Source organism: Vitis vinifera, chromosome 10 (assembly GCF_030704535.1).
Source record: "Vitis vinifera cultivar Pinot Noir 40024 chromosome 10, ASM3070453v1".
In the NCBI taxonomy this organism is placed as follows: Eukaryota; Viridiplantae; Streptophyta; class Magnoliopsida; order Vitales; family Vitaceae; genus Vitis; species Vitis vinifera.
The window spans coordinates 25,409,809-25,422,087 of record NC_081814.1 but is presented as its reverse complement, the minus strand read 5'-3'; the positions used below and the strand labels follow the sequence as shown (position 1 = coordinate 25,422,087).

At 36.7% G+C, this 12,279-nt stretch overlaps 1 pseudogene; it reads left to right on the top strand.

Annotated features, from left to right (window-relative positions):
• Positions 1–1,927: 1,927 nt before the first annotated feature.
• On the top strand, positions 1,928–2,744 carry LOC132254576 (protein STRICTOSIDINE SYNTHASE-LIKE 10-like; annotated as a pseudogene).
• The last annotated feature ends 9,535 nt before the right edge of the window (positions 2,745–12,279 follow it).

The following is a 12,279-nucleotide window of genomic DNA, read 5'->3' as shown; positions in this document are numbered from 1 at the left end:
AAAGGTTTTTGAATAAATTTTGTAATTAGGATTTAAAAGAAATTTATAATGCAAAAATTACTTAGAAAATAGAGATATGTTAAATCCAAATAATTAAAATTAACCTTTTTTTATATATATAATCAAACCAACTTAAATGAATGCTTTTGACAATATTACTATTTCAGCTACTTTTGAGTGGAAGTGTTTTTTTTTTTTTTTTATAAAAGTGTTTTTGGAAGAATCTGCTTTTCCAAAGTATATGTTAGTTTTTTTTAAATTATTTTTAAAATTTTGTCTAACATTTGATTTTTCTTCAAAAACATTTTTTTTATGTTAGAAGTGATTTAAAAAGTACTATCAAATGGATTATAATTCATTTGACTGTTGTCATTATTTTTATAGTTAAAATAAATGTCAAAAGCATTTACTTGTCTTTTCAAATTTTATAAATAATAAATATAATTGAACTTCTATTTTTCTAAAAATAAAAGATAAATAAAAATGATCCTATAAAGTAAATACAAACAAGGATGTTTCCATGGATGTATCAAAAGATGGATTTTATGATATATCAGGATATATCAAAAAATATAGATGGAAATTTTGATAAAAAAAATATAGGTAAAAGAAATTTTGAGGAAAAATTTTAAAAAATGATAAAATAAGAAATAATACACTTATTCTTGTTATTTTTAATTAATAATATATGTATAATATAATTTGTAATATTTGTTTCTAAAATTTGAAAATATATTTTATATAAATTTATTTAGTTTAGATATATTCAAAGATACAAAAGAAATGATGATATATGTATGATTTTTAAAATGTTTATAATTTAATTTTTAAATTTATAATTTTATTGTATTTAATTCATATAAAAAAAAGAGATTAACAAAGACTTGTTTAAAAATTATGATAATTGTTTTTATAATTTTTTTAATACTCAATTAAATTGAATTTGGATATAAGATAATTAAAATTAAATTATTTATTAAAGTTTTACTTTAATATTTTTGTTTATAAGAATATATTAAAAATTTATTTCCAAATTTCTTATATATATATTAAAAATAAGAGATGAAAGTTAACGTATATATAGAGTTCTAATCTTAATTAGAGTCCTACTTCGAGTGGAAATCCTAGTGAAAATCATAATTCTAGTCCAAATCAAACTCCTTTCCAATATTAATTAGAGTCCTAATTCTTATATTAAAAAACTTAAAATGAGGATTTATAACAATTACATTTTGATTCGAATTATGATAACCCTCAAATTCTCTCCTTATATATAGAGTTATGAATTACATAATCTTTACTTCTAATACCATAGAAAGAATTTTTCATCGTCTTCATCAACACCATGAAGCTCTCACAATTATTTGTCTTCTATTTTATTTTGCTCTTTTTTTCAAATGTGTTATTTCACATCAAACTCTAAAATATAACAAACTTGAACTTCCATTTGCGGTATTTGACCTTGAAAGCATTGTCTTCAACTGTAATGGAGAGGGTCCTTATACAGGCACCTCAAATGGTAGAATTTTGAAATGGCAAGGTTTTGAGCATGGACGGAAAGAGTTTGCAATCACTTCCCCATTCAGGTAAAAGGTGCTCCTAAATTTTTTATTCATTATGTTTAGTATATATTAACTTATAATTATTATTTTTAAATAGATTTTGAAATATAACATTATATAATTACTTTTTTTAATTATATTGTATATTCATACTAATTGCCTAAGGTGGTTTTTTTTTTTTTTTTTAACCAACAAAAGAAATCAAAGTATTCTTTTAGTTTTCATACCAACATTCCTTCTTTGTAATTGTAAGTGTATGTTTTCTATTGGGTAAAGATGTATAAAGATGTTTGAAATAATTGAAGTATTTGTTTTTATTGTTGATTAAGATTCATAAATCTTATGATGGATAAGTCAACCCTACAATGGAACAAGTATGTAGAAGACCCTTGGGTCTTAAATTCAACGAAGCAACATGTGATCTTTACATTGCAGATGCCTGTTTTGGGGCTAATGGTGGTTGGGCGCAATGGTGGAGTTGCCAAACAAGTGGTCATCAGTGTAGAAGGAGTCCCATTTCAATTTACTAATGCCTTGGACATTGATCAAAACACTGAAGTCGTCTATTTTACTGATACCAACACCATATTCCAAAGATAGTATGTATCATCAATTTACTTCTTATTATATATATTTAAAAAAAATTGTAAATATAGTTATGATTCCCATTCCCATTTATTAACAATGGAATTTTTTAGGGCTTATGTTATAGCAATGCAAACTTGGGATAAAACCGGAAGGTTACTAAAATATGATCAAAGGACCAAGGAAGTGACAGTGTTACTAAGAGGCTTATCCTTTTCAAATGGTGTCGCATTAAACAAAGACAATGATTTTGTTTTAGTTACTAAAACGACTATCGCAAAAGTTACAAGATATTGGCTCAAGGTTAAAAATCTCAAACCAATGACACTTTTATACAACTCGTTGGATGTTGAAATAACATTCAAAGAAACATTAGTGGGGAATTTTGGGTTGCATAAAATAACTATGGAAGACGAGAACTCAAAGTTAGGCCAGTAAGACTTAACAAAGAAGGAAAGATCGTGGAAGAACTAAGTAAGGATGTTGGCCCTGTGAGTGAAGTCCAAGAAAACAGCAATAACATATAAATTCATTTATAAAATCTTTTTTTTTTTTTTTCATTTTCCCATGCCATCCATTCCCACAACATAAAAACAACAAAACATGAAGATCTTTTACTAATGTTCACTAATAACTTGCAAAAACATTATATAGATGATAAACATAATAATAATGTGAACAATGAAATATCAATGAAGAACTTTTTCACAAATTTTACATGAAACTAATAATATTTTAATTACTAAATGTACAAAAAATGAAATCTTTGCTCCTATCTAAATAGATTTTATAGGAAGGTTTAAAATCGAAATTAAATAAATGTAAATGAAACTATGCACAATATAATTTTAAATGAAATTATGCACAATATAATTTTTACACAAAAAAATAAACATATTTAAAAAAAAATGGAATGCTCATTATCAACAACTCAATAATATGACTAAAATTATCTAATTTAAACCAATACAATCTTCAATTGGTTGCCTTTTCTATATAAATTCGTATTTGTGGAACCCTCTATGCAAGGCTATCCTGAAGCCCACCACTCTTTCATGGTCATTTGGTTAGAGGAGTCATTTGGGAGATCGCCCTCATCCGAATGGCCCAACGGCCCTTAGGCCGAATGACTAATTCGTCTCAAAGTAGGTCAGACGGATACATCCTACACAGATACAACATGACTAAGGCTCAACTGTCCATCATGCATTTGCACACCCATTAATGCACAGATTGTGCGTCAAGCATGCTCCATATTAACTAGAGCCATTTTAGAAAACATTCCATTCTCAATGGCTCATTATGATAAGATAGCCGACAATCAATGCCATAAGATCACACAATCAAGCGCAATTAAGGTGCTATTAAGACACCTGGAAAGACGTTACATCACAACAGGTATAAATAACTATGCAGACTTTACAAATGGTAAGAGTTTTCTTTCTAAAAAATTCTCTTACTTGTTTAAGCCACTTATTGACTTTAGCATCGAAGGGGTGTGCAAGGACAAACCATCCGAACAGCCTTTTGTGCAAGGATTATAGTTATCTGCATCTTAAGGGACTTAGGCAGAATTGTTGGTCATTTCTTTGATCCAACTCATGGTAGCTATACGAGATTACCCACTCAGGTTGTGCAACAACATTCATGTTGTTTGTGGGAACAACACAAAAAAACATATTAGCACGATGACCAATACGTCTAATCCATCCCAGTCAACCACTGTGGTCGATCAATTCCAGGCTTGGCAAGCCAAAATGGAAAGAAAGCAAGAAAAAAAAAGTGTCGTATGCAGTCACTGCTCCAACAATCTAAGTAGTTGAGATAGAAAAATCAGGAGTTGCGAGCTTAGATGGCCAAGGGGCATTGCTCGCAAAGCCATCACACCCCTCCTTAGCTTACCAACCTTAATTAGAGTCGTAGCCAAATGACATGCTCATCCTAATGACACGTAGGGTCATCTCACCAAATGCATGACGAAGACTTTTCTTCAAGTTGCTCTCCTACTTGGCCCAAACAAGCTTATGACTCAATTGACTAGTCCCACTCCAACGAGGCCGTCAGTTCTAGTAGAGGAAAACGGAAAAGGGGACAACGACGAGGCTTTCGCCTATCAGATGCCATGAGGACCAACCTAGGGCCCTAAAACCAACAGGCCCAGGCACTCCTGCGCATTTTCGATGCCTTGAAGGCTCAGTTGGGCCAATCGAAAAATGAAGCATCACTAAGGTTCCAGCCTCTACAAGCAAAGTTGCCAACTATGCTCAAGCCCACAGGAAAGACACCCTTTGGCTCTATTAGTTGGTGGTCGGATGATATGCTCTACACGTCGTTCGACTCTCATATCATAAGCTATGAGCCTCCCAGAGAGTTCTTAGTGCCCAATTTCACCATGTACGAGGGTACAAGTGACCCATTTGATCATTTGCTACATTACCAGCAATTGATGACATTGGAAATTGGGAATGATATATTGCTTTGTAATGTCTTTCTTACTAGCCTCCACAGTTTGACCTTGTCTTGGTTTCACTGCCTCCCTCAAAACTCTATCAATTAGTTTTGTGATGTTTCTGAGACATTTTTCAACCACTACTTGTGTTCTGCACGCTAAAAGTAGAATATAAACACCTTGCAAAACATTAAGATGAAAGAAAATGAGTCGTTGAGGGACTTCATGAAGTGATTCAGCTAGACGGTATTTCAGGTGGAATCCTACAACATGGATACCATCCTCCAGATCTTCAAATGGATAATAAACCATAGCACTCCATTCTTTGAGTCCCTTGCCAAAAAGTCGCTCGCCTTAATGGACGATTTGTTTAGGCGGGCGAATAAGTATGCTATGCTCCAAGATGATGGTCGAGCAGCTTCTCAGTAGATTTTGGTCACAAATCGGCTAGCAAAAAATAATAAATTTGGAAAAACCCCTTAACAACCAGTCTAGACAAGGAGGGCGAAAGTAGGACGAATGACAGTAGCAACCCTTCAAGTTGACCCCACTAACCGTCTATTATGAGTAGCTCATTCTGCTGATTCAAGAGTTGCCCAAGTTCAGATGGTCAAAACCAATCAAGACCAATCCGACCAGGTGAGACCGAAAACGAGGATGCTCTTACCATAAAGAGCATGGACATTACCAAGAAGTAGTGCAAGAATCTGCACTACTTGTTAGATGAGCTCATTAAAGTCAAGTACTTAAAGCAATATGTTTGTGGCCCTGAAGGACGAGATAAAACATAGACAATCGAACGGGCCCTTTCTTCTCTTGCAACACGTAGAGTGGTCATTAACTATATACACGGAGAGCCCGTAGATGATAAATACCACTCTAAAAGGCAGAGGCATAGGCTAGTTCACATAGCTTCTATCAGAGAAATAGTACATACCGTTCAGTGCACGTTCACTAATGATAGTGTCCGATCGATAGACGGACCCATTACCTTCCTTACCATTGACTCCAACTTGGTAATCATGTCGTATGAGAATGCCTTGGTTCTAACACTTGGAGTCAACAACTTTGATGTACGCAGAATTCTAATTAATCCAGGAAGCTCTATCGACCTTCTGCAAATGTTAGCCTATAAGCAAATGAGGGACTTTCCGTCTGCTTTAAAAAATCATGGCCGCATTTTGACAGACTTCAACGGAGGTCGTGCTTGAGACACCCATTCCATCCATTAAGAAGGAAATGCAACGACTAACAGGCCATCTTGCAACCTTGGGTCGATTTATAGTCCAGTTCATTGATAAGTTTCGTTCTTTCTTCACTACTCTACACGGAACCCAAATGTTTGGCTAGATGGAAGATTGCAAAAGTGTCGTTAATACTATTAATCACTACCTCATAGAACCTCCTATCTTAAGCAGTCTAGAGGAGAGGGAAGAACTATACATGTATCTTAATGTATCAGACTATGCAGTCAACGTTGTCCTGTTCCGACAAGCCTAATAAGACGAGCAAAAACCCGTCTACTATGTGAGTAAAACTCTGGTGTACACTGAGACCTGTTACCTAGAGCATACGATGCTAGCATTGTGCATTGTTGCTAAAAAAACTCTGTCCATACTTCCTAGCACATCAAGTTACAATCTTGACAAATCAACCATTGAGGATCACTTTGCACAAGCGAATCAATATGGACGGATGATGAAATGGGTTATTGAGTTAAGCAAGTACGATATACCAAATAAGCCTCGTTTGTCACTAAAAGGTCAGATCATTGTAGATTTTATAGTTGAGCTACCCAAAAAATGGGTACAAACTAACACGACCAACCATTGGTGGATCCTGCACATAGACGACACCTCAAGAACATCAGGGACTGGAGTAGGGCTCATACTACTCTCCCCTACTAGGAAACAAATTAAGTAGTCGATTTGCCTCAATTTTCCTGCATCTAACAATGAGACTAAATATGAGGCAGTGATGGTTGGCCTCAAACTCGCCTTGACACGTGTAGCATCGAAAGTTGAAATACAAAGTGACTCTCAATTAGTGGTTGGACAGATTCAACATGAATACAAGGCCGGAGACAAACATATGGCTCCCTACCTCAATAGTGTGGAATCTCATTTAGCCAAGCTAGCAAATTTGTGAGTCAAGCATATTCCCCATGAAGAGATAAAAAAAAAAAAAAAAATAGATGCACTAGTTGGAGTTGCTGCTACCCTGCCCATTGCTGAATTTATCATGCTACCAATTTACGTCCAGACCATGCCTTCTAGTGCATCTGAACGGGTCTATGATGTAACCCATGCAAATGTAGGGTGGATGCAGCCCATTGCCAATTATCTCAAAATCGGAGAGGTCCCGAAAGATGGAAAAACAAGTACATAAGCTTTGTATTCAAGTTGTCCGATTTACTTTGATCAACGATCAATTGTACAAATAGTCCTTTGGGGGGCCTTATCTACTCAATATGTTCTGGCTAAATTAAATGAAGATGTATGCAGCAACCACCCAAGAGGACAGACTTTAGCGCATTGAGCCTATTCTTAAGATTATTACTGGCCTACAATGAAATGAGATGCTGAGGATTATGTCCACAAATGTGATCAATGTCAAAAAAGGCATGCACCTATCCCCCGATTGCCAGTCAATTGCCTTAACCTAGTAACCAGTCCTTGGTCATTTGCTTTGTGGGGAATGGATATAGTCAACTTATTACCAACCGGAGCAGCTCAGAAAAACTCTTGCTCGTAGCCATAGACTACTTCAGCAACTGAGTAGAAGCTAAGGCATATGCTAGAATAAAAAAACAAAGACATGACAAAGTTCGTCTAGAAAAACATTGTATGTTGATTCGAAATTCCTCATGTAATTGTCACAGACAGTAGGACGTGGTTTGATAGTAGTACTTTCCGAGAGTTTTGTTTGGAACTAAAGATCACAAACGTTTATTCGATGCCTTGATATCCACAAAGCAACGGGCAGGTAAAAGCAACGAATAAAATGTTGTTAAATTATTTGAAAAAATGGTTGGAAGGAACAATAGGTAAATGGGTAGAGGAATTACTTGATGTATTGTGGGCCTATAGAACCACCAGTAGACGACCTACTAGGGTCACCCCATTTTCCCTTACATACGGAATGGAAGTTGTCATTCCCACTTAAATAAGGCTACCCATAGTCAGAACAACAGTACAAGAATCGAAAACCAACGAAGGAAATCTTGAAGTGCACCTAGACTGGGTGGGAGGCCATAGCTGTCCGATTAGCCTCTTATCAGCAAAGAACAATGACTCACTACAACAAAAGAGTGTGCCCATGATTGTTCCGTCCAAGCAACATAGTCTTGAAATGAGTCTTTGAGAATATAGTTGAAATAGGAGTTTACAAGCTCCAACCCAATTGGGGAGAACCTTATATTGTACTAAAAGCGGGGGGAGCAGGGGCATACCATTTGTAGACCCTAGACGGAATGCCACTGCTATGTCCTTGGAATACAACAAATTTGAAGAAATATTATCAATAAACAAGTTGTGCATACGCCATGTTTGTATTTCATTTTTGAAAGGCTAAACAAATCGGATTGTAAAGGGCATGCCAATATGGTACAAACCATAAGTCTAAAGAACATCAAGGCATAACCTAAGTGGCACAAGCCTTAAGTGACCCAAGCCTTGAAGCTCTTATGGAGAAAGGCCAAAAGGCCTAAGATAGTTAATGCCACTCAAAGCCAAGAGAATAACTTGTGCTAAGCAATGAGTATGATGCTGCAAATCAAATACACATACAAATTTCACAAACATACAAATCCATTGAAAATTGTGTAGCACCCAAAAAAATAGGCCAAAATACCAATGTCTATATAATTAAAAGGCCTAAATGACCAAAAGAAAGGAAAGTGAAAGCAGTTGCATCCTAATCTTCACGATTGGTTGCTACAGATTCGTCCTCTGTTCTCGAGCCATCTCCTTGCCCGACACCATTATCCAACTCAATTTCATCATCCTCGTCTAATGGAATGTTGGGTATTTCATCAGTAATGCCATGTTTCTTCATACAACATTGATAACCGTAAAAAAACATGTCATCCACCTATTATTGATAAGCCGCTTCCAACTCCTTCTTCTCAGCTAAATCAGGCACGGTCTGCTTAAGCTCTCGCTTCAGTTGAGCACCTTCTTTCTCAACTTTGGCCTTGGATGATTCAGTAGTGGCCATATCCAATTTCAATTGGCAGATCTCCGCCTAAAGCATATCATTCTTCATCTCTGCTTTTTTCAACAAACCCATGTCCTCAACTACTGTCTTCCATGTGACAGCTTCAACTGTTTTGGTCGTTCCAGCTTGGCCAACAGCTCCTTTTGGCAGTCCTTGCCATGAGCTGTGTATGCCATGATTTTTTTTGTTGCCTTTAGCCGTTCAAAAAGATGAGAACGCTGTCTCATCAAGTTTTGGACCACGGCTAAAATCTATCACAAAGAACTAAGAAAATAAAGTAAGGAAAAATGATATGTAAACCACATGCACTATATGCAAAAGGTATCATACCTCTTCCATCATCTGCATGGCCAAATAGTTCGTCAAATGCATGATTGCTTCAATGGTCTCATCTACAGTCCCAAGTGGGACACAAGCCATGAAGTTCCACTGAGGGTCTATAGTCATATCCATAGGAACCCTCTCAAGTATAGGGAAAAGCTCATTCATATGAGATGTTGAAGGCTCCATGCTGGTAAAAGTAGGAAAGCTCTCCAAAAGGACGTCCAGCTTTTCTCGGTTAGGCACATCAATGGGAGTAGCCGACGGAGTATGAGTCGTCACTAGATATGGTGACTGTCTCCTTTAGCCCATGAAAATGAATGTTTTCCATGTCTTTTGTCTTAGTAGCAAGCGGAGATGGAAGAATCGACATCAGTGGAGGAGTGGCAGTAAGCCTAAAGGACAAGCCTTTTTAGCTCATCCTTTGTTTCTTTGATGAGGGCTCGACTTCAATGGCCTCGTTCAACCATTTATGTTGCTGCTCGCAGAATTTGGCTCGCGTATTGGCAACCATCTCTTTTTCTTCACCTTCTTCAATTATAGGTGGCACAACCTACTCGATGACCTCATACCACTTAGTCTGATCTGCTCCAAACATCTCGTCCGGCTCTGTCACGATCTCCTGAGCCTAAGAACGGATTGTAGTCTTCTTCTTCGTTGGTCGGGAGATAGGAATTGAGGTTACCGGGGAAGTTGAACTAGGGGCTTGGCGCGAAGTCCCTTCTTAGCATTTTTTTCTCTCGAGCATCCAAACGATTTTGTCTTGCCTTGGCGTCAGCGAGACGAGCGACCTTGTAGAAGGGCAAGTTCTTCAGTACAAAGTGTTCGCACGACACAAGACTCGGTGGTGCTAGCCTTGGAAGAAGAGGGATTACAAACTGCTTGGCTTGAGAAATAACGACCCTTAGATTCTTCTCGGTATGTAGCACACTGTGACTCCCCTCAGACTTATCAATCTCAAAAAAATTATTGAAATGAGCAAATGATGATTTCTCTACCCACTCAACCAAGTGGCCCCACTTATCTTTGCCTACGTGGACAAAACACATATTAGTGGAAGTCACAAGAAAATGAGAGTAAGAAATATGCAAGTCATGAAAGCATTTAATACTTGGTATCTCTAGAGATCGTGTGGACTTTAAAAACTTGTTTGGACCCTTAGTTGATCCACTCCACGGACCGGACACTAATACATGTCCTTTAGTCCAACCCTTACTAGAGTTCGATAGTTCGGTTATGAACTGCAAGGAAGAAATGTGAGCTGACAAATTGAAGCATTCCTTAGGGCTCATCTTTATGGTGTAGGTGACTAGCACCTCCAACGAAGATAAATCCAATTGGTAAAGGGTGTCTAGTGTAGGCACCCCATCAAAATCAGGATGATGTTGGGATGAATGAAGGGTAGAAGGGATTCAAGAAAAATGCAAGAATTGCTTCACTAAGAAGGGAATGGGCAGATGGAGTCCCGTTGCAAACTGTTCTTTGGTGAAGTAGATCATGTTGTTAGGAAGCGCGTCTGCAGACAAATCCTCTCTATTTGATAGTGGGATAAAGATAGAGTCCAGGATGTAGAAGTGAGCACAAAACTCCTACTCGAACAACTCACTAATTGGACGCCCCATTAGGGAACGACCAAACTGGGATGACTTAGCCTTGTCGTGCTAAGTTCTGCCACTTGTAGATGCAACCCCACTTCTGTCCATATTTGCAAATGAAAAAATGGCCAAATGAACACTTGCATGACAGAAACGCTAACTAGTCGGCATGGGAACGCCCTAGAAAGACACCTAACCAAGTGCTACGTTCATCACATAGATCCTGCCCTCAACGGCTTAACACAAAGCTTGTTGAGCAAGTCATGTCCAAATGGCGTCAATAGCCTCAAACCATGGTCTCGCTTGAGCCCAAAAATGTTACATAACTCTTCAGAATGCCAGAAAAATGCAAAAACAGACTCCAACATCACAACCACACTGATGTAAGAACAGATTTCACCAAAGATTCATGGAAAACACAAGTAGAAATAGTGGGGAGAGTACATTCATCAGTGAAGAAAAAAACATAAAAATAAATGATTACTACTCAAAAAGTGTTATTTTATAGCTTGTAATTAACTCTTTGAAACACTTTTGAGTAGTAGTTATTACCTTTTAACTCAATTAGCATGTTAAGGACCCTTGCAATCATTTCTAATCAAATTGTGTTAAATGCAATCATTTCTAATCAAATTGTGTTAAGTTTTGGTGTTTTTGATAGCTTTTTTACCACCAAAGCAATCTAAGATGATGAAGGGTTTTATATAATCCATGGCAAAGCAAACGAAAGCTCATTTGCATGAAGAATCCAAGCTTTGGAGCTTCGTAGTTCTTTGCCAAAGCAAATCATGAATGCAAGGAGGAGAAACAAAGAGAGAAATCTAACATGAAGAAAATCAAGAGGACATCAACTGTTGGACATATTTCGAGCACTTCTTGAAGTCCATTTTATGCATACTATATGTTGTTTCAAAGCTCGGGAAGTTAGGAGTCCAACGCTTTAAACGGTGCACAAATCAAAGCTAAAATGAAGAAGTTATGGCCATTTGAAGCAAATCGCACCAAGTTGAAAGGCAATTTCATAGCTGCGAAATCAGCCTTTTTGTGCAAAATGGAGACTTTCAGCTTGCGAAATTTTCGCAGCCCATGTTGCATGCTGCTAAATCCACCTAAGTGCTTCCAGATATTTGCGACCGACTCTTTTAGATTTTTTCTTCAAATATTTGTTGTTTAAATCCCCATTTTCTTCTTGTAATCCACCAATCATAGGATTCCTTAGTTAGTAAGTAAGAAGAAAGGGTGAATAACCTCATATATATATATATATATATATATATATATATATATATATATATATATATTGTAATTTTATTTACAGAAAACATCTCAGGAGCTTGTTCTCAGAGACCAACTTTTTGTATAGTTTTGAAGAAAGTAATACACAGAGCTTTGCTTTGCCTTGCCTACTCATTTTGAATGTATTTTTTCGTACTAGCCAAACAAGCTCTAAGGATGTTTTCTCAGAGAATGAGTGGCTAGGCTTTTTGTCTCTTGGAGTTAAGGAAGCTGGGTAAGGTGCCGAATGCAAAAATTGGAAGTTTTGTTGTTT